The 22187-nt window shown below is 35.5% G+C and overlaps 1 long non-coding RNA gene across 1 annotated transcript in view; it reads left to right on the top strand.

Annotated features, from left to right (window-relative positions):
• Nucleotides 1-21731, top strand: part of LOC116587736 — a 30091-nt gene extending 8360 nt beyond the window's left edge. The window contains exon 3 of the long non-coding RNA XR_004284614.1: nt 21689-21731. This is a non-coding gene — a long non-coding RNA (uncharacterized LOC116587736). The remainder of the gene's footprint in view (nt 1-21688) is intronic.
• Nucleotides 21732-22187: the final 456 nt, after the last annotated feature.

Here is a 22187-nt window from a genome sequence, read left to right as displayed (position 1 = left end):
CCAATTTTTTTTTAAAGTATTTTATTTATTTATTTATTTGATAGAGAGGATGTGTATGAGCAGTGAGGAGGAGCAAAGGAAGAGGGAGAAGCAGACACCCCGCTGAACAGGGAGCCTGACTTGGTGTTTCATCCCAAGACCCTCAGATCAGGATCTGAGCCACCCATACACCGCTAGGTCCAACTTTTATAGCTAAGTGAATTAATTAAAATGATCTTTACCTTAAACTTTCCATTAATTTTCCCATTAACTCAAAGTACATTTATTACTAGCCAGGGTTCAAACAGAAGTCACCAATAAAATGCAATTAATGTATTTAGTTCATTTGTTTTCTCTCTGGTGTACATTCAAGGAGTAGATTTGGTCATTCTTGGGTGAAAAATATCATCTCTCTAGTAGGCAGTTTTAGCTTCTCTACCAACATTATAGATTACAACCACTTAAAGCTGAGAAGTGATCCTTATGTCTATGGGACTTCCAATTATATCGAGTCTTATCCACTACATACAACTATTTATATGTGCCTATTCCCCATGCTATTGTCCGTGGCCCATGAACATTGAGCAAGCACCATGAGGCTTCTCAGGATGCTCTTTCCACTTATTCTCAGACAGCTTGGAGTTCTTGAATTCTGTACAGCTTACCCATGAATTTCTAGCACTTACACACATCTTTTTGCAACATCTGCTCTTCCTTTGAAAAATACTTGCCTGCATCGAGCTTTCTCCATGATCTGTGATCCAACACGCCCATCATTTTGACCATCGTTCCTCCTCCTAACTTTCATTTTGCCATTCAAGGATAAACAGCATCTACTTTTAACTGGCTTGTTTGATTTTGTTTCACTTTGCAAAAATATCTCTCTTTAAGGAAAAAAAAAAATACTTAGCATTTTATTTGCAAAGCAGCATTTAAATGACGAGTAGCTTAGAATTAAAATACACAAATGAGGGTCCAGCTGGTACAAATAACAAGTTCCTGATGGAGAAATAAATGTGGAAAACTGTGCACTCAATCCTCTCCTACTGGTGAACTAAATTAACAGTGCTCACGTTTGCTGGCCCTTTTCATTCCTAAATCATTCTTTAAGAAACCTACAAATGGAGTTATAGCATCTTCACAGAAGTCCAGCAGAGCCAGCATGCTGTCTGAAGTAATGTTCTCACCTCTAGAGAAGGGAGTGGGCTTTTTGAAATTAGCAAGGTTGGCTTTGATATATTCTCCTGCCTGCCATAAAAGACTCCACTTCATCTGGCTTGTGTTCTTCCTGCCTGTCTCTGATTGATTTCATGTAATCCTGATGTGCTCTTTGTCATTGCTTTTCATGAAGCCAATTTCCTGCAGGTGGTAGTTCATTGCTTTATAATAATACAATGATATCTTGTGGGTTTTTTTTTCCCCCTCCAGTCAAGCTGAGGCATTATCTGCAGAGATTATATATATATATATATATATATATATATATATATATAACATTTCTTTTCCCTAGATAACATTTTAGATATGTCACCTCATTAAACCTTTCTAAGCTCTTTTGATAGGTTGCAAATGTTACCTTGTCCATTTGAAGAATTGAGAAACTGAGACTTTGTAAGTTACACAATTTGCCTGTAAATGGCAGAAAAAGTGTTGGGGATTGAAATGGTATTCTGGAATCAAATTCCAACTCTATTTGCATTTTCCATTGGTCAAGGCCAGACAAATTTGTTCAGGAATTTAGTCATTCCTATATGACAGAAGATACTGGGTATGTACTATTGTTCCTACTTATTCATTAAGTCAGCAAAATTTCCTAAATTCTGCCATTCTATATAGATTTCTCCTAACCTCATCATGACTCCAAAATATTCTTTTTTATTTTTTTAAAGATTTTTATTTATTCAACATAGAGAGAGATCACAAGTAGACAGAGAGGCAGGCAGAGAGAGAGGGAGAAGCAGGCTCCCTGCTGAGCAGAGAGCTCGATGCAGGGCTCGATCCCAGGACCCTGAGATCGTGACCTGAGCCAAAGGCAGAGCCTTAACCCACTGAGCCACCCAGGTGCCCTCCAAGATATGCTTTTTCACAGTACCTTATTTAGGACTCTCACTTATTGAAAACACAAGAAGCAGCCCATAACTGACATATATATATATATATATATATATATATATATATATATATGTGTGTGTGTGTGTGTGTGTGTATATATATACACACATATATATATATAAAAATTTGTTATATAATTCACATTATTATCTTACACTTGTAAAATGAGCATAAGCTGTGTGCTATCGACAGTCATATTCTGCTAATATGTATGTCTGTGGTAGAAATTCTCCTGGTAAGATGGTCAGTAACTTGAAATTCTGACTCCCCCCTAGATTACTGACACATGAAAAAAATATCACTAGTTTTATAAGATGTGTAAACCAACCCAGTCATTATTACTATGTAATAATATATATTACATATATATACATATATACATACATATGTGTGCATGTGTGTACACACATGCACATATATATAAATACTATGTAAATGAAAGCATAAACAGACCCATGTATTACTATGGGGATAACTAGTTCAATATGATACCCATTAGCTTCTGTTTTTCTGTTAAACTATATGGCTATATGATTTCTCCTTTCCTACTACTTCTCCTACTATTTCTCTTTCCTGCTACTTCTCTTGAGTCAATGTGAGTAGAAAAGCAATAATTCATTCTTTTTATCAAAAGAAACTACTTGTTCTGGGGCACCTGAGTGGCTCAGTCGGTTAAGCATCTGCCTTTGGCTCAGGTCATGAGCCCAAGGTCCTGGATCAAGCCCCAGGTCCCAGGTCCTCAGGCTCCCTGCTCAGCAGAGAATCTGTTTCTCTCTGTTCCTCTGCCTCTCCCCCTGCTCAGGCTGTCTGTCTTTCTCTCCCTCTCTCTTTCTCTCAAATAAATAAAATCTTAAAAAAAAAAAAAAGGCAAACTACTTATTCTTTATCTAGAATTTATAGAACTTAGGTGATTTTATTATAATATCTTATAGATTCTTTCTCCTAGAGCTCTAATTCATTCTATGAATTCATTTATCAGTGTATATTTATAAGAAAATTCTTTTTGTATAATCTTTTTATATAACCTTTTCTCTTTTTTGTATAATTCTTTCTGTATAATCTTAACAATTGACTATATTGATAGCAACTAAGAAAAAAATATAGACTTGTACTTTTTGTTCTACTCATTTCTACTGAACAAATAAAAGAATCCTTAACTATTATTACATTTTATTCCAATATTAATGACTGTTATGAGTCACCAAGACAGATCTTCATCTTCATGAGAAAATTTTGATTTGCTTCCAAAATATATTACTGATAAGTGCAAAGATAATACAAATGAATATTATTACTTCTCTTTTTGATGTATTATTTAGTTGGTTGGTTGTTTTCCACTGGGTTTGATTTTTTTTTATTATTTCTTATAATTATGACTACTATTACATATTACCAAAGATCAATTAGCCAATCAGTCAAAGTAACATTACCTGATATAATATGTAATATACTCAGATATCGATTTTTTTTAAAGATGAATTTTGGGAGTTATTATGCATTTGTTATTATTATGAATTACCAAAAAAGTGCTTCTATTAAGTGAAGGATTTTTTTTATTTCATATGTTAAAACTTCTTTATTTTACTAGGTTTATTGCCTCTTGTTAGAATATCTATTTTAAGAGAAGTTGAAAATGTACAGATTTCCATTTTTTAAAATTATGAGAATAAATAACATCCCATTCTAGATTATGAGAAGGTATTTTTAAAAGAAAATTTGGTGGAGAGAAGGAATCATGAGTGCAAAGAGGGCAGAAGAAGTGGGGAGAAGAAGAAAAAGTGAGGGACATTGAGAGAAAGGTCCAGTCAGAGGAAGTCCCTTTTCCTAGGTAGAAAGAAATAATTTACAAGATGAAGTAGGAGCAGCAATGAATAAAAAAGGCTAAGACTACATCGGCCTGAAACTGGTGTGTGTTCGTTCTCTTGAATAAGAAAAAACTGTCCAAGGTCATTTAAGAATTAGAGAAGAAGGAAGAATTAATTTTAACAAGGTAGAGAGAAACTTTTACTTCCCACATTTGGGACAACCTGAAGGAGACAGAACGGAGGCAAGAAGGATGGCAGAGCGAGAGTTGCAAAAGGTCAAACAGAAAATGCTTGGCATTTTTACTGTATATTAATAATAACAAATATGACCTAGATTCTCTGTGGTGTGATTTTATAATAAGATGGAGGTGAAGTATATATTACTAACTCCAGGGGATGAAATAACAAAGGTTATAATAAAAAGAAATATTGGTAGACCAGAAGTGAAGAAATTTCTCCTTTTGTTCTGTTTTGCTTACTTGGAATCTGTATTATTGAATAGCTGCTAATTAGACTCAGCAGCTGATACCCATCTGCAAACATTCTCTCTACTATTCCACTAGGATGTGGACCCAGAGATGAAGTGGAAGAGAGAACAGACATGAAATATTCCAGAAGGATAAATCTTTCGCAGTCCCTCCAGCCACAGTATCTATAAATTTGAAAGCATCAGGATTGATTGCCCTTGATCTTGGGCCACTCTCCAACATAAAGGATATCACATTGAATTTCAAAGCCTCTCAAAACTGGTAGAGCCACAGTATTCCCTGTCCCACCATTTCAATGACTTTATTTAGGAGAGTCTATTATCAAAGGAAAACATGCCCTCAGACAAGCGCAGGGAAAAGGCACCCAAGTGACCAGGCAATTCCCTATCTTTCTCTTTCAGTGTGAGATGTTAGCTCGGAGCTTGAGGAAACCTCTGTACTTTCGGAGAACACTTCTGTGAGTCATTTGTTTTCTGCCCTAGCCTGAGCAGACCTACCTCCAGCAAGTTAACCCACTAAAAAGAAAAAAAGAAAAAGAAAAAAGAAAGGAAACAAATACAATCTGTACCTGGTTTTCATGTACCAGTATTTTCACGTAATCCCCAAACTTGATTCTAAACTCTTCACTATTCCCCTGCATATTTGGTTAAAATGAATGTGAGGTGCTAACTGCTTAATGTTAATTGGCAAGGCTTGCATCCATTTTTTGCTGCTTGAGGATAGATTAAATGAGCAGGAACAAGATGAAGAGAATCTTGTCAGGCCAGTCCTTCAGTCCATCCAGTGTGTCAGTGGCAGAGAAAGTCTGCGAAGGACCTGTCAATGCCCACTCGATTTTTTAAAATCTCCTCCTATTTCTAAATTATGCCACTCACCTCCTGAAAACTTGAGATATTTAACTCATTTAGCAAAAAATACTGTTTTGTCTTAATTATTTTTTTTTTAATTTTTAAAGGTTTTATTTATTTATTTGACAGAGAGAGAAAGATCACAAGTAGGCAGAAAGGCAGGCAGAGAGAGAGGGGGAAGCAGGCTCCCTGCCCAGCAGAGAGCCTGATGCAGGGCTCAATCCCAGGACCCTAGGATCATGACCCAAGCTGAAGGCAGAGGCTTTAACCTACTGAGCCACCCAGGCGTCCCTGTCTTAATTGTTTTTAAACTGTTCCTACATCTCTTCTGATTATTAAATTGTATGCCTCTGAATTTTTTTCCAGCTTCAAAATACATCACCTAATTCTAGTATGTTGGGACTGAGCAGCTATGATCATGTTTAGTTTGTTCTAGGTATTTTTTACAGTGCATTTTTGTCGTGGAATGGATGTCACACAGTGATTGACATAACAATGGTAGTTTGTCAGTTTCATTATGATATTCTTGAGGAAAAATTAGCAAACCTATACATGGAATTTTAATGTTGAAACATCAGTTTTGTATATAAAGACAGAAAAATGTGGTTTGCTGAATTTCTACTAAGCATTTTGAAAAATTCTTGTATTTGGCAGAAAAAAGAAATGCCACTGTGGACGAGCCATTCTATATTAATTATTACTGGTAAGATACCAGCCAAAAGACTAATTATATTTCTACATTACCGATTTTCTAAATTCAAGCTTACAAATGTACCGTTTTGGTTATCATGATTTCTATCTTGAAATATGGCATATAATGTATTTAGGTTAATTGCAACATCTGTAACTTTGAAAACCATATGAAAATAAGAATGACTCTTTGTCTCTATAATTGTATTGATTTTTTTTTTTTCTGGAGTAAATAAGAGACTTTCTTGAAAAGAACCTATATTTTAAAGGGAAAGAGAGGAAGGTTTATAAACCTGCAATGGAAGACCTTATAGACTGATCTCTGAAGAGAGACACATGCTCAATAAATACTTCCCTACCATAAAAACAATTCTCTCATAAGAAAAATTCTGTATTTTTCTTTCTTTCTTTTTTTTTTCTTTTGCTGAAAGGGCTAACATCTCTGCTCTTCATAATAAGAGCACAGGCCATTATTTTTATCTTACAATCTTCTTTTCATCTCAGGTAGATGCAGGCTGATTTCATAAGCCATCATTTGAGTATGTGCATTATCATCTTCAGAACTCTGATTTTATCCATTAAGAGTATGAAAAACCTGTGGGAAGGCTTTAAAATATTTTTTCTTCTTAAAAAAATCTCTTTGAGTTCATAACTCAGCAAGAGCTTAATTAAAACCAATAGGGACGGGGTGCCTGGGTGGCTCCGTTGGTTAAGCTTCTGCCTTCAGATCTGGTCATGATCTCAGGGTCCTGGGATTGAGTCCCACATCAGGCTCTCTGCTCAGTGGGGATCCTGCTTCTCTCTCTCTCTCTCTCTCTGCCTACCTCTCTGCCTACTTGTGATTTCTCTCTCTGTCAAATAAATGAATAAAATCGTAAAATGAAACAAACCAAAATAAAAACCAACTGGAGTATTAAAAAAAAAAAAAAAAGATTTATTTATTTATTTGAGGGGGAAAGGCAGAGGGAAAGAATCTTCAAGCAGACTCTGTTGTGAGTGTGGAACTGCCATGGGCTCCATCTCAAAATCCCAATCATGATCTGAGCCAAGATCAAGAGTTGGATGCTCAACTGACTGAGCCACAGAGGTGCCCCCTTATGGGGAAATTTTTTAAAACATGTTTAATGCAAACTACCAGTTTTGTTTTTCTAGAGCCCCCATTTGTTCATCCCCCTCTTTCCTTCAAAAAGCACTTAGTGAGGGGGTACTAAACGACAAGACAATATAGGGCAGTAAGTTGCATTATTGAGCAACAGAGATATTAATCAAAAAGTGATATTAAAACCAGGCAAAAGTGACCTGCCTTCTCGAGGCAAGTCCTTACCAGCAGGCTCGGGACTGCAGTGCTCTTCCTGAGCTGGCCAACTTGAACCACAAGAGTGATTACTGAGGCTGTAATAGTTGTTCCTTACAGGTTATAAGTTTCCTTTCTCATGTCTCCACATGGTTGTTCATCTGCAATGAAGAACTTATTTTATTACATCCATTTTGCCTCAAAAAAAAAGCAGATGTTTTCAATACCATTATTGGATAAATTTTGGCTAAAAGAAGCCAAAACAAATCCTGCGATTGATCTCTTTGAACTTCTGGGCCAGGGTCACAGGGCTCTGGGGCTTCTCTTGGTGGTAGGAGGGTATGAGCTCATCTTTCAGAGTGCCTTAAGCTCCTTTAGGGGCGCAGAATACCATATGGTGCACAGAGAAAGTGCTGAAGGAGTGACAGGTAGTGAATCAGTGTTTCTAAACCTTGTCTGATTTTAAAAGTCACTTGGGGAGACTTAAAAGCACAGATTCCTGAGTCTCCCCCAGATCGCCACATCTTCATCTCCTGGGATGTGTCCACAAATCTGAATTTTTGCAAGATCTCCAGCTGACTAGATTGATCAGGCATGCTTGTGAAACACTAGTACAGGCAGACCTGAGAAGTGGTCTTAAATGCTTTCTGTGGGAAGCATACTTTATAAATAAACATTTTAAAATTTGTTAGAACTGATGCACCTCAGATTGGAAAGATAGGATTAGGCTTTAAATGATCCCAGTAGAGTTTTAGCAGCTTGAAACTGAAATCAAGTCTATATTGCTTTGACGTTTCCTATGCGATAGGTAAGTACCAATCATTGTACTTTCACAGGAACTGACACACAGAGCCATCCTCTTTCCCATCTCTACTGAGAAGGGAGGAGTGTAGGGTTGTGAGGGTTCTACAAATTAAATGGTGTCCCCCACAATTTAAAAGAAATGGCAATTAATTCAAATCTGATGAAAAGTCAAAATGCAACTCATCTATTGCTGTGAGCTGGGTGAAATAAAGTCATTTCTGGTAAATATTGTTCTATTTTATTTCAGTAAAACAAAAATGATTTATAGTTTAGAAAAGGATTTTGCAAAATACATGGGGGAAAACCCCATATCATATACCCAAATCCTGCCAGGAAGGATGTTTATTTCAATTAATATAGTTACAGTGTATTCCCTTTAATGAAAGTTATTTGGTCCCTTCCAGATAGAAAAATAAAACAAAAGTCCCCAGTCCACTGTCTGGGTAGAAAACTCAAAAAGTTTGTTAATCTGAGTATAGTTTGGTTATAAAATATGTGCTTCCTTGCAAATTCCCTTGAGATGGGGAAATATCAATTTTAATAATTCTTTCTTTGAAAAAAGTTGATAATTGCTGGACACAATACCTTCAGTTTTAAGAATCATGTCATGTCCTATCGTAGTTGGTTATACCCAAATGCATCAGATAAAAATTGCTCTTTCTGATACATTTTGAAAAAATATTCATGACTTTCTGTATGCACATATTTCCCACTGTACGAGATTTTACAAAGTTTAATAACTTTGTTCCTATTGCTACTATCATAGACTATATTTTTTTATCCTTTTCACCTTTTTATTATTTTCCTAAGACTTTATTAAATCTGCCAGTCTTCATTTCAATTCAAGTACTATTTATTGAGGTTGTGTTAAGTATCAAGACACTGTTAAGACCTTGGGACACCATGAGGAGTAAAACAAACCCTCAAAGTACTTTCTTGATGCTGCTTCAAACTGAGAAAAATATTTCATGTTCAAAAGCTTTTGGCTTTATACACGTGAAAAACCTTGTCATGATAGGAACTTAGCATTGAAAAGAACACTTTAAGGTCAACACTAACCCTTCAACAGACGAATGGATAAGGAAGATGTGGTCCATATACGCTATGGAGTATTATGCCTCCATCAGAAAGGATGAATACCCAACTTTTGTAGCAACATGGACGGGATTGGAAGAGATTATGTTGAGTGAAATAAGTCAAGCAGAGGGAGTCAATTATCATATGGTTTCACTTATTTGTGGAGCATAACAAAGAGCATGGAGGACATGGGGAGTTAGGAGAAGGGAGTTGGGGGAAATTGGAAGGGGAGGTGAACCGTGAGAGACTATGGACTCTGAAAAACATTCTGAGGGGTTTGTAGTGGGTGGGGGTGTGGAAGGTTGGGGGAACCAGGTGGTGGGTATTAGAGAGGGCACAGATTGCATGGAGCACTGGGTGTGGTACAAAAACAATGAATACTGTTATGCTGAAAATAAATTTTAAAAATTATTAAAAAAAAAAAAATCAACACATGAAACCTATATCTACTCCTGAGAATTTGTCCAACCCAGACTTGAAGAACTTCCTTCAATAGGGACTCCTCCTTTAAGAAAATCTCAGCTGTTACTAAATGAGTTCCAATTTGGAGCCATGATTGATTCCCTAATATGCTGACCATCAGTGAAGTGGCTCATTTTAAGTAGCATGGACCAAAGCATCATCTGTCCTTGATTTCTGACTTCACGAGCATGTTCCATAAGCATCTCCTTTTGTCACTTACTGTATTAATGTATTATGATTTTTATGATATTTTACTTCTTTCTGTCACCTTTAGTAATAATCTGTTTATTGATTATTATACTTTTTTCTTTCTCCATTTACTGTTTTCTAGTATCTGTTGGAATGAATAATTATATTTTTATTATTCATTTTCTCCTTTACTGGTTTGAAAGTTTTGTCTTTCAATTTTATCCCTTTAGTGGCTATATTTCTTTCATGTATGAGCTTCATAAGAGAGGTAGAATATATCTCACTTCCAAAATCCACTATCCACCCTCCGTTTCCAGTAGAATTTTTCTTCTATCTTATTTTTGAAACTCCTACATCAAACTGAAAAGCAAAGAAAACAATGAACAAGGTGAATATGCAATGTAAGGAATGGAAGAAAATATTTGCAAACCATGTATCTGAAAAGGGATTAATTTCTGAAATATATAAGGAAATTTTAAATTTCAACAGTAAAAAGTAAAAATGAATAACTCATTTAAAAAGTGGGCAAAGAACTCGAATAGATATTTCTCCAAAGGGAAATGTAAATCAACAACACAATGAAATGTCACATCACACTTTTAATATAGCTGTATCAAAAAAAAAAAAAGTTGGTGGAGATATAGGGGAATTAGACTCTTGTGCATTGTTGGAAATATAAAATGGTACAACTTCTATTGAAAACTGTATGTAGATTCCTTAAAAAAATAAAAAATAAAGCATCCTTATGATCCAGAAATCCCATTTCTGGTGTATACCGCTCGTCCCAAATTGAAACTCAAGTCTTGCAAGGGTATTTGCTCCCCATGTTCATTGCAGCACTATTTACGATAGTCAAGACATGGAAGCAATGGAAATGTTTATTGCAGATGAATGGATAAAGAAAATGTGGTATATACATACAACGAACTATCATTCAGCCTTAAAATAAAGGAAAATCATGTAATATGTGACACATGGATAAACCTGGGTGATTGGGGTGCCTGGGTGGCTCAGTGGGTTAAGCCTCTGCCTTCGGCTCAGGTCATGATCCCTGGGTCCTAGGATCGAGCCCCTCATCGGGCTCTTTGCTTGTGGGGAGACTGCTTCCTCCTCTCTCTCTCTGCCTGCCTCTCTGCCTACTGTGATCTCTCTCTGCCTGTCCAATAAATAAATAAATAAAATCTTAAAAAATAAAAAAACAACAAACAAACAAACAAACAAAAACCTGGGTGATACTACGCTAAGTGAAATAAGCAAGTCACTGTAGGACAAATACTGCATGATACCACTTACGTGAAATCTATAAAGTAGTCAAACTCATAAAAAAACAAGTAAAATGGTGTTTGCCAGACCTGGGGGAAGGGAACAAGAGGGAGTTATTATTAAAGGTGTGTTAAGTTTCAGCTGTACAAGATAGATAAATTCTAGAGATTTGCAGTACAACATCGTGCCCATAGTTAATAAAGTCTGTGTACTTCAAAATTTTGGAGGGAAGATCTTGAGGTAAGTATTTCTTACGATAATATACATTTTATAACTATAAATTATTATTATTATTATTTTTTAATTTGGTGACTGGTTTTACTAAGCAATGCTTATCTATTTACTCTATACCATCTCTTTTTTCTGGTTTTTAGTTTTCCTTAACAATTCTTTCAGAGAGGGTGCAAGACTAGTAAAATGCCAATTTTTTGTTTGAAAATGAATATATTACAATTATTGTTACTTAATGTTTTGTCTGGTTGGTCTTTAATGTTTCAAGATACTGACGGTATTTTTCATTGTCCTTTGCTATTATTGCTGCTGAAAATTATGCCATTATTCCAATTGCCATGCCTGTGGAGTCAACGGGACATTGCTTTAGTGACCCGAGATTTTTCTTTTTTTTCCCTTGACTTTGGTGTTCTCCAACTTCACAACAAGTATTTGAGTATAGATTTGTTTCTATTTACCCTCTCAGGACTCCATTTGCTTCTGTAATTTCTTACCTTACCTTTCTTTTCAATGATTACTCCTAGAAAGTTCTCAGCAATTTCTTATCGAATACCGTTTTTCTCTATTCTCTTTTCTCTATTCTTCCATATCCTCTTAGAACTCTATTTTCTCATTCTTCTATCTTATATCGGTCCTATATTTATGGTGCTTTATTCTGAGTGATTTCCAAGGAACTTTTTTCTAGTTTACTAATTTGCTTCTCAATTGTTTGTCTCAAGTGTTTGTCTATTTTACCATTTTGACTTGACTATTGTTATATTCAGGTTTATATTCAAGTTTTGGGAGAACAGTTACAAGATGCCTCCAGTATTTCTCATCTTTGCAAAACATTTTATTCACAAAGTTTCATAATTTGTCTTTGGCAGTTCTTTCAGATAATTAATACAGTTGGCAATATTCAAGAGAAAACCAGACATTGACCCGTTAAAGGTTTTATTTATAATCTATATATGTTAGTGAAGTTTTTGAAATAATTATGGAAGTACAGGGAATTTATTTGGGGTTAATGCTAAATGTAGGTCCCATGCTAGTCATTAACCCTCAGGCAATATCTCACTCCTAGGTCATTACTGTAATTATAAAGCAAATATTTAAAAACAATATAGACATATTAGTATATATGTATTTTGTACTTAGGTGGCATTATCATAATTGGTGTGTGCAGGGGATTTCTGGGAATTTGTGATTAACTCATCACTTAAAATCTGTTGATTAGATTATCTTTCACTTTCAATTCACATTATTATAATTAACTTGTACTTATAAGGACAGTTGGAATAGTGTAAGAGTATCAGAAGTTGCTTTTAATTATAAGCTTCATATTGTAGCTAAATTGGAAGTTTACTGTTAAATTGGAAACATATTATTAGGAACATCTCATTCTGATCAAGAAAACTGCATTGTGCCATTTATGCTAATCTTGTGGAGGTACGGATGTTAAAGAGGAAAGAAATTGATCTGAAAATTATACCTGTGTCCCAGTAAAACTATCTTATCTTGGACTTACTTTAGATACAGTGACAGCTACTGGGTCTTTGATCGGGTTTGAAGTTCTCGCTCTGACTCCTGCTACCATAGTTCACGCTGAATCAAGTCAGCAGAGCCACCAGACAAGCTCTCCTTTTAAATTGCTCCATAAGGCTGAGCTCTGAGTGATTGCTATATATAAGATCTATCATTATTCCCACCAAATAAACCCCCATACCCACTTCCTACCATTCAGTCTGTGCTTCTGTTGCCTTCTGATGGGTAATTTTTAGCTTTTCTCTGACACTCAGCCTAGTGTTTCCTATGGGTAAGCTGGTGCTTATGTTTGTATGAATTTATTATATATTTATATTAATATTAGTGACATTATCTTCAAGTTGAATAGTTTGAATTCAAAATAACTAATAAATTTTTGCTGTTCATTCAAATGACATGAATGGTATAAACTGTATAGGTCTTAGTGGTCAATTGAACGAACAAAAGCTTTGACCTGATGATACCCTGAAAATAAGCCATACACGTAGTACTGAGACAGCTCTGATTTTATTTGAACCTTATCTCTTTTAGAACCCCACAATCATAAATTATCAAGGAAAACCAGGAATTTAGAAGAACCCTAAGAAAATGCCACAAAAGGCTATCAGATTAGGTCTAGTGGACAAGAATTGTCCTACTGGACAATTCAACTAGAACAAGAAGCATGGTGGACTGGAAAGAGGTTGGTCACTGAATTTATATATATGTAGAAAATAGAGACAGAGAGCATGGATTAAATAAATAGACAATATCAAGGACTTTAAAAATTGTTTCTATTTCAAGGGATTGGAGGACCTTCACCATTGTGGTTTTGTGATTTCAGTTTTAATTTTTGTGCATTTATTCTTTAAATAAATGGGCCATAGTTACCTTGGTTTTTGGAAGACTAAGTTTCTGGCTCTACTGTCCCATTTAAACTAACCCTAAGTTTGGGGCACCTGAGTGACTCAGTGGGTTAAGTGTCTGACTCTTGATGTCAGCTCAGGTTATGATCTTAGGGTACTGAGATCAAACCCAGACTAAAACAATAAATAAAATAAAATAAGATATAAAGTAAAATAACCCCGGGTCCCAGGATCAATGAAGTCATGATCTAAATTTTCTCTGTGTCCACAAAAAAACAGAACAAATTTATTATAGTCAACACCAACAGATTTAAAATACAATGACCTCAACTGGAATCATGTTTCTGCCCCCTACAATCTATGGGATCATGGGCAAATCACTCAATTTTTTAATCCTTTCATACATAAAATGGTGATGATAACAGATAATTTGTAGAACTCTTAGCAGGTTGGTGAGATAAGTGACATGCAGTACCTTATGAACTATAAAAGTATGTTTATAATTCTATACACTTTATGAAATGGAAGGACAATCCATGGAATAAAATATTTAGTATTGTACAAAGGGAGGAAGTGAAAGGGTTGTTGTACATTGTCCACATGAGTCTGCAGAAGCTTTGGAAACTTTTTCTCTGGAAGTCAAGTACCATGTGGTAAATCACCATCTTTTGGGGCTGGTTTTAATGTGGCAAAGCTAGAAGGACTAGCCAGTTTTTCAGATTCCTTTCCAGCTTTATTATTTTTTTGTATATATTTAATAACATAAAGATATTTTAATTTTTCCTCTTTGAAAGTAGTTATTATTAAAGACTGTGAATTAGTAAATACTGTAGTGGGAGTGCCTTGGTAGAAATAACTTCTGGAATGTCATTTTTTTCCTTTTAAGTTGTTTTTCATATCTAAGTTTTACATAAATACAAAAAGAATTATTTCCAAAATACTGAAATCTATAGATTGCTAGAAAGGAGACGTAATGAAAGAAATACACTTTTGTTTCAACCAGTTAGGGTGGGCAGACTCATTCTCATTGTGATCTCAAGCCAGAGCTATGCATTAGCCAAAGCTTCTCCCAGCCATTATTGTGGATATAGAATTTCAGTAAGATTTAGGTAACACAATGAAAGGGACAAACCTGACCAAGTATCTGTCAGGGTCATATTGAAATCCACAACTTCCCAAGACACAAACTGCAATTCTGCATAGTTCGTTTCCCACAAGAATACCAGCTTCAATACCACCATCCGGGATGGGTGCTGGTGAGGAAAGGGACACACATACTTTATCTAATATTATTGTTTACTAGTATGAATATTAAATGTCCCCCAAGGTCTTCAGCTTGAATCCTAGAGCTTCCAGTTCCTTGACAGACATTATTTCTTCTCCCTTACAAGTTGCTGCCTCCCAAATGTCGTGATGCTGCTACTGCACCATCTCTTGCTACCATGGTGCTCCTTCCATGAACAGCTCTGTCAATTCCCAGACTGACTTGTGATCCGAAGTCAGGCATACACCTTTCTCCAGGGTGGACAAGGTCTCGTGTCCAACCTCATAGGAGCTGCATGCTGCAGCTTTCCTGAATTCTGAGTGTCCTGTTGAAGGAAGCTCAAGGAATTTTCTTTGGGTTGGGTCTTTCCTGAATTCTGAGTGTCCTGTTGAAGGAAGCTCAAGGAATTTTCTTATTGAGCTTCTACCTTGTGTTTTGCATAAACTTCTGGCCTAACAAGGTAAAATGTCTTCGGAAAAACAACTCCCAAATTTTAAACTCCTTTTCTATATCCTTTCCTCTGGGGGATATTGGTGGGATCCACTTCTCTTTTTTCCCCCAGCATGGGTTAAGGCCTAGTCAAGGCCTATTGTAAAGCCTGGCCTGTCCATTACAGTTTTGCTCTACTAGGTCTTCATATCTGACTCCCTCACTCCAAACCACCTCACTGCCTCTTGTGTTCAGAGTAACTCTTTACATATGTTTCTACTTACTCTAAAAATTTATTGATTTATTATTCTACATTTGCTTGTTCAGGGATACCTTGCTTACCATCAATACATGATATCTAATTAATCATGTCCTACTGTCTTCCCAGGAAACTTGCTGCAAGATCCTTCCCAGGAAACTTGCTGCAAGAGGTGTTCCTTACTACCTTATTTGTTACTATTTCTGATTTAGCTTAAGAATCACTTTTTTTTTTTTAAAGATTTTATTTATTTATTTGACAGACAGAGATCACAAGTAGGCAGAGAGGCAGGCAGAGAGAGAGAGAGAAGGAAGCAGGCTCCCTGCCAAGCAGAGAGCCCGACGCGGGGCTCGATCCCAGGAACCTGGGATCATGACCTGAGCCGAAGGCAGAGGCTTTAACCCACTGAGCCACCCAGGTACCCCAAGAATCACTTTTAAATTACACAAATAAAACTTATTTTTGATTATATTGATTTAATTATTAATTTAATATATATTAATTTAACACCTGCCAAGTGCCTGGTGCTAATTCACAAATAATTTTTTTTTTTTAAAACAACCTTGTTTCCCTTCATAATGTAATTTTATAAAATTAATGAATCCACAGTTCTGTATAAAACCTCTAGTCCATGGGATTGAAGTTCACAGTAAGTGTTCCCTCCCAGCCTCACCCCAGAGCACATATGTCTATCATAACTGATATTTTTAGGTCTCCACTGACACCATCAACAGTTAAATGGCCCTTCCTTGGTATTTGCAATTGCAATCTGATGAAATCCTGAAACAGTTTCACCAACTGTTTTTTTAAGAAAATTGTCAACAAGTGATTAATTGACTGATTGCTTCCAACACTTACTTTTTTTTTGCCCCCAGATCTACTGCACAGGATGGTAACAAGTGGCAAAATAGAGTAGGGCAGAAATGGTGTCAGACTGGGATGTGATATTGCAATTTTGTTGATGTCCCAGTTCTGATGAAAGAATAGTTTCCGTATTGAACTTGACAATCTTAATTTTCTCTTCTCTTGCCAAAATTACACACACAATTTTAAGGGTGGGGGGTATCTTCAGTAACATTCACCTTAGCATATAAGACCCATTTCATTTTCATTTTTACTTTCTGGCTTGCTTTTGGAAGTACTTAAAAGAATCAGAAGTATTTAGAAAAAGTTTCTGTGCCCAGTTATTCTACGCTATTTTGTTAGCTTTTCTCATTATAGTGTAACCTTTTGGGCCTTACCCTAATAGTGATGGCTATTCCAAATAACTCCATTTGCTTAATATTATACTTCTATAACTAAGGTTACATGTGTTTTCCCTCTGACAACTTTAAAAACATTTCTTTAGCAGACCAGTATATGATATTCAAGAATTCTGAAAATTAGGTCCTATAAATCAGTTTTCATCAGTATGCCCTTTCTATCCTTTGTCTCTGGTTTAAGAAATCATGACTATTTCAATATGTTTGCTTCTGATTCCATGCTACAGTGTCATTTCCAATGAACAAAGGAAGCAGGGTACTAGGCAGATTGGTTACATTTATTTAAAGAATGACTCAGTTGATTTTTCTATGAGTATAAAATAAGGTTTCTGTGGCTAATTTAATGACTAGGTACAAAATACACACATAATCATGCCCACCCCCACAACACACATCCGAGGAATAGGCACCTAAGTTTTTACCTGAATACAGAAAGAATAAATATAGATCTCTGAAAGCAAAGAAGCTCATGGTGAACTCCATTACAAAAGTCACATTATTCTAACATAAAATAGAACTTGACATTTGGCCTAATTATACTTTTCAAATCTTTAATATTCTGCTTATCATTATGGATATTTAAATAAAGAAAACTACTCTGATACCTTTTGCCCTTTTTATGTTTCACAGTCTTCTTTGAATTAAAGAGGAAATTAAAGTTTTCTCAAGTAGAAGTTTTAATAGATAGATGAATAATATATAAAATTAATAATGCTAAACTTCCTCCTAATATTTTAGAGCCAGGACATTTTCTATTTTTAAGAAAAGCATCTATTACTTTTTCCAAAATAGCTTTTAAAGAGAATAGAGTAAAAAATGAGTTATTATGATTCTAGACAACTTTGAACTTTGACCTATGCAATCCTAATTACCTAGAAAAATTCTAGAACTTTCTTCATCTTTTTCTAAATATGGCTTAGTGTTATTTTAACAGATTTACACAAATCAGAGAGTAAAGTGCCTTCCAATGATTCACCTCATTGGACTTGGTTAAGTGCACAGGGAAATACTACATTTCAGACTGTCAGTTTGATTTATATAAAAGAACCTAGAGTCACTCACTTAGGGTTTACATTAACTAGACAGTCAACTGAGATCAATGATTTTGGCATTGTAGAATTCTACAATGTTTTGTCTAAATGTCTAAATTTCTATTTGTTTTAGAGTTACTAAAATAAAATTTCTCTTTATATTTCCTTTTCCAGATTTTAGTTTTTAATTTTTTACCATATGATTTTATTATATACAGAGCACCATTCTATAAAATTTGTAATTTGGGTAATTTTTATTAAAAATAATAATTTAGATATAATAAGATCAACTAATGAGTGGCTTATGTGATTAAATCATAACACATTTTCTTTAAACATGAAGAAATTATTACAGTGATTAAGAAGTTGGTAAACATTGCTAGGCTCAACCAGGTAAGAATGAAGAGTGATTTTTACCTCAGAGGTATAAACTAAATGAATTCACACTCTGTATAATTGGGCATTTATTAGTTTAATACACAGAAACAATAGATTAGTATAATTTTTGCTTGGTTCAGTTTTAAGGTAAAAACAAATTCTTGTCCTGAGGAACTCATTCTTTATCATGGTTTAATTATTTAATTCTCTATTATGCATGCTCATACTAATCACTAATTATTTATTATAATTTGACGATTTCTAATTTAACTTTTCTTATGAAAACTGTACCTTAAACTCAACATACCTACACTTATACTTAACATCCTCTCCTACACCTAAACCAGTATCTTCTACTATCCTCATTGTGTGCTTGGTTCACCTTTGTGTTCCCACCCTCTACGGCTTGAAACTTTAGAATCAACGCACCTCTCCAGAGTATATAAAAATTTGCTAAGACTTACAAAATGTTTCTCTAATCCATCTCTCAAATGTATTTCCTCCATCCACTACTCCCCATTTCCACTGCTTCTTCTTCAGTTTCTCCTTTTATTGACTACTACAAAAAAAATTAGTATCCTCAATATTGGTTTTACTTCATTATATCAATCCTATATCATACTGTCAGATTAATATTTTTGAGTCACAGTTCAGATGTATAAACTTGGGTCTTTACGACTATGCCTGAATGTACACACCATTTTGTGGCTTATACAATGGTTATCATAGTCCTTGCACATACTAAGCTAATTAATAAAGATACCTCAAAAGAATATGTGAATGAATGAATAATGGAATGAAGTTTCTTCACACTAATACTTTTGATTATATCATAGAGATAGATATATGACATACAATCCCATAAATGCAAATGTAACAGGATCCCTTAATGTTTTGCGGTTTTTTGGCCTTGTTCTCTGTTATGTGCCACCATTGAATATTAACTTCTTCATATTCTTCAAAAATCAAATTAAATTTACCTTTTCCTTGATATTTTCTAAGATTATTGCAAACAAAGTGAAACTTTGTACCTTAGTATTTTCCTTACAGTGTATATTATCACAGTCTTCCTTGAACCATTATTTAGGTATGTAATCTGAGTGTCCTCCTTGTACTAGTTTTATACATAATCATATTGACAATAATTTCTGGATTCTACTTCTGAGCACTCACCTCACCACTACAAAAATGGGAACTGTCCTGCAAAATCACTACTCCAATTATATTTCTAAATGTCCCCAAAGATGTGTACAAAAAACTTACAGATGAATCTAGTGCATTCCCATTCCCAGACAATATTAGATATGATCTGCCCTTCAATGTACACTTATGATCACTTGAAGAAGCCCACTCTCTGTTGCCGATTTTGAGAATGATAGTGAGTATATATTTCAGCTTCTCAAGGCTCTCAAAGTTTCTGATCTCCAGGAGTCAAATTAATGGAGGGTCTGGAGCCAAAAATGGAAAGAATGGTCTCTCCCTAATTCTGGGCTTTGCTTATTTATATCTGAGCTTTAATAATACAGTGATGTTCAAGTACAAAGCCTCTGATAATACAGTGATGTTCAAGTACAAAGCCTCTGTGTGTAAAAACACACTACTTTCTAATAGCCCTAACACACTCACTGCAAGAGAACACTCCCCAACAAAGGCAAGATCAGCTGAGCTTTTTCTAAACAGGATTATTTTCTAGGACAAACATATCCTTGTCTGGAACCTGTCAGGGTTCATGCCATGCCATAGGGAAACCCAGAGCCTCCTGAGGCTCACCAAAACTGCTTCCCCTGATTTTCTTTCCAGAAGATGAGGTCCTTATCTCCTTCCCACAGTGTCAGCTTGTTTCAGGATATTTCTCATACTGACTTCACCAATCAGTTACACCCAGATAGAGTAATCCTTAATTTATTAACCTGCTTTGCATTTCTCTGTATCTCAATGTTTTTTTTTTTTTCTCTAAAGATTGTATATGAATGGATGACTATTTCTAAATTAATGTATCATTTCTATGATCCATACTCTTTCTCTATTGTTCATTATGCTCAGCCCTGGACCCTCCTAATTTTTTCTTTCACCATTTTAGCAATGTTTTTGTCTCCTCCCGTTCCCCAGTAGACCACATCTTCAGGCACAATAGCCTTATCATTGTTCAGTACTTGAAAGGTAAGCCTCTTCCACTTCTCTCTCCAGTTCTCCAGAGCGTTCATGAATGCGCTTTCTCTTGCCAGAAGTGTTCTTCCTTCTTCCTCCACTTGACCCAGTATCTATTAATCTTTGTTCTGTAAGCATCGTCTTCTCTGTTTTGCCTCTATTAAAGCCACCGACTGCTTTTGATTTCTTACCATAATGCGTATATTTTATACTCAGAATGAAAAAGGAAACGCTGTGACAGGGTTTACACTGTCTGTTTCTTTCATATTGATTGTGTCTTACAATGGGATAATAAGTTTATTGAACTGAATGGGGTCAAACCATGATGAACTGACACCTGAAATAGGTATAGACCAACTCCTGGTCTTTTTCTCAATGCCTTTCCACCTAACTGTCCATTCATCTTGAATATACTATCCCCCTACTCTAGTTAATTACAGGAATGTTTGCCTTTTCATCTCAAACTATCATAGATATTTGCCCTCAGGGCATCCTTGCAGCTACCTATTCCACTGGCCAGATTGCTTTACAACTGTTGGCTCTTTAACTCTTTTTCCTTAAGGTCTGAAATTTTTAACATCAAGGACTGTTTTTTTGCCCTTGAACTTCCCAGGAAGTAGCAACATATGTGGTAACATAGTCCATACAAGATATGCATCCATCTTTTTCCCAATGCTGAATGAAAATAAGGTATTTTGTATTGTATTGTTAGATTGTATTATATGCACTATATTAATTTACTGCATTATAATGCATTATTTTGCTTTTTTATTGTGGAGTAAATTTTCCACTTTCTATGTCAAACTCAGAGGAGTGGCTTTAATAAATGAAACTTCATGACAATGTAGAAGGGAAAGTGAAGAGCAGATCATGAGGATAAGTGTAGCTCTGTGTAACTGTTTTTTTTGTAATATCCCACAGCATGCTCCATGTCTTCAGCATAGCCTCTTCATTGTACAATAGTTATTCGAACAAATTCCCAAATACAGGCTTTAGCAATGAAAACGAAACAGATTTCTGATATCTCTTATTTGGGAAATTATCCTAGAGTGGGGGTGTTTATAGGCAGGTAAATATCATATTTCATTTTTCCCAGACATTGGCAGCAGTGCAGAACATAAGGAATGTGTCCAGGGCCCGGGGAAGTAAGCTTAGGAGAGTATTCCTGGCATCAGATGCTGACCTGGATGGCAGCTGGGAGATCATCAACAGTTTTGGTCAATAGTTGGTTTTAAGAATAATAGCAGGATATGCCAACAGATAGGAAGAAAGGAAAAATATTGACCCCATGTCATGTAATTCTCAGAAGTCCTGGAATGGAAAGAGGAAGTTCACTTCTGATACCTGTGCTTAAAAATGATAAGCTACCCCTTTTCTTCAAGTTTGAAAACGTATCAAATCAGAGGATTGAGGAGAAGAAATGATTAGATTTTCATTTCCCTCACTGACTCTAGAATCATACTGTTAGTTTCCTAGGGCTTCAGTGTTAAAGTCCCACAGATTAGGTAGCTAAAAACAACAGAAGTGTATTGTTTCACAGTTCAGGGGGCCCAAAGCCTGAAAGCAAGATGTTGACAAAGCCATGCTCTGGGGGTTAGGATTTCAGTCTATCTCTTTTTTTTTGGGGGGGGGGGGTCGACACAGTTTAATTCACAATAGTTAAAAATCAATGGAGTCGGTTTTCCCACTGAATTTATAAAGTTCCAAGGTTAATAGTGATATGCATATTCAACACTTTCAGCTACAGATACAAAGGCTGTATAGCCATGCAAGGGAGCCATGTTGATGAAACTAGGGTTCTTTGG

This window comes from Mustela erminea, chromosome 4 (genome assembly GCF_009829155.1).
Source record: "Mustela erminea isolate mMusErm1 chromosome 4, mMusErm1.Pri, whole genome shotgun sequence".
Classification (NCBI taxonomy): domain Eukaryota; kingdom Metazoa; phylum Chordata; class Mammalia; order Carnivora; family Mustelidae; genus Mustela; species Mustela erminea.
Note: the sequence above shows the minus strand (reverse complement) of the source record. Positions and strands in the feature narration are given on the sequence as shown.